The 1,992-nt window shown below is 43.7% G+C and overlaps 1 pseudogene; it reads right to left on the minus strand.

The window, feature by feature from the left end:
• Positions 1 to 322: 322 nt before the first annotated feature.
• On the minus strand, positions 323 to 440 carry LOC126237722 (5S ribosomal RNA; annotated as a pseudogene).
• Between the last annotated feature and the right edge of the window lie 1,552 nt (positions 441 to 1,992).

Genomic DNA, 1,992 nt, shown 5'->3' on the forward strand with positions numbered 1-1,992 from the left:
ATGTGGTGTTATAAACTGTTTTTCTTCCAAGAAAATGTTTTAAAAGAGTCGGTATGGTTTTTAACTGGGCCAGAACTGGAACTTTTTATACCCATTTACAAGTAGCCACTCATCTTCCAAAATATTAAAGCACTCCGTCTTCAGACCACAAGTGGCCCACCGGGACCATCTGACCGCCGTGTCATCCGCAGCTGAGGATGCGGATAGGAAGGGCGTGTGGTCAGCACACCGCTCTCCCGGTCGTTTTCTTTGACCGGAGCCGCTACTCTTCGGTCGAGTAGCTCCTCAATTGGCATCACGAGGCTGAGTGCACCCCGAAAAATGGCAACAGCGCATGGCGGCCCGGATGGTCACCCATCCAAGCGCCGGCCACGCCCGACAGCGCTTAACTTCGGTGATCTGACAGGAACCGGTGTATCCACTGCGGCAAGGCCGTTGCCTCAAGATATTAAAAATACTCAATATCTCCAGGTATAGCACCCCCCCACCCCCCCGAGCCCCCCCCCCCTCCCCCCATCTAGAGACTATTGTACTGGCGCCCTTGTCCCTTGGTTATGAATAGCAATACATGAGAAATATTTTTAAGTGTGTACAACGTTGCTTCAATACTTAAGGTTGGTGTTGAAGGCGAAAAAATCTTTCAGTTATCTCTTGACATTTTCTCCATAAAAAATCGCCATTGTGCTGCAATTACATGAGCTCTCATGTAGTCGAATCTAGTGCCTCTTCCGAAAATTTTCAGTCCGGAAGCTCGGTGGAACTGCACAGACCAGTCTCACAGGAAATTACTCCCTCTTTTAACTTCGGAAATCAGCAGCATTTAATAAACAGTTTCAGATTTTAGATTTAAAATCTGTTGCTATCAGCCATTAGCAATCACTGAGCTCTTACTTTGTTCATTCATCTTGTAGCACTAAAAAACACAACGAAATGCGTAGTTACATTATATATTTATCTGATAGTGTCGGCAATCTACATATAATGGAGGAATGTATAGGTTCTGTTTGCTGCGTTGTTCTTTTGGTTGCTGCTGTTAGCAGAGCCAGTGGGCAAAGAGCAGCGTTAACTGAAATGGGCCGCGGCGATAGTGTAGCTGCAAAGACCTTCCGCCTACAAAGCGATTTTATGTTGCATTATTTTGTTAAGCCGTAAAGCAAGGAAAGCTGTGATCAACTTGAAAGTTTAACGCTACAGTACTTTATTGTGCATTGTTCTATTATAGGCAAGCTGCTCTTGCTCTATCATCCGTCTTACCCAGCATGTTACAGGAGACCTATGGCTCAACATGTACTCCGAAACACGATACAACTTGACCTGACAGTTTGGAACTTAACGCACTGAGCCACTGGGGCACACTAACGTAAAAATCATTAATAACTTATTTAGCAAATAGAACTTGCACTGAGGTAAGTGAGAAAAGTACAAGAAATAAACAAACAAAATGAGGTGGCGTTCCACGTCATTCGTTATTTAAGCTACCAATAATGAATAACGGATAATTATTTGTATTCACAGAGAGGAATAATCCCTTTATCAAAAATGATTCAAATGGCTCTGAGCAATATGGGACTTAACATCTGAGGTCATCGTTCCCCTAGAACTTAGAGCTACTTAAACGTAACTTACTTAAGGACATCATACACACCCATGCCCGAGGCAGGATTCGAACCTGCGACCGTAGCAGCAGCGCGGTTCCGGACTGATGCGCCTAGAACCGCTCGGCTACAACAGCCGGCTCCCTTTATCTGTCAATAAGTTATTTGTGAATCAATTCATTTGAATGATCTCTTTATTCAGATGATAATCTACATAGCAATTTATTCGAATAATACCCATCTCTGATCAGACTACATGCATTCTGGAAGATCATTTCTGACAACATCAACGCTGCGCTCGCCTCATGTAAGCTGTAAGGTCTGCTATTGCAAAGCACTAAATCTCCATCAGATAATCAGTGGAGTAAGAGAAAACTACAGAATGATGCATACAGTA

The sequence above is a fragment of the Schistocerca nitens genome, chromosome 2 (genome assembly GCF_023898315.1).
Source record: "Schistocerca nitens isolate TAMUIC-IGC-003100 chromosome 2, iqSchNite1.1, whole genome shotgun sequence".
Classification (NCBI taxonomy): domain Eukaryota; kingdom Metazoa; phylum Arthropoda; class Insecta; order Orthoptera; family Acrididae; genus Schistocerca; species Schistocerca nitens.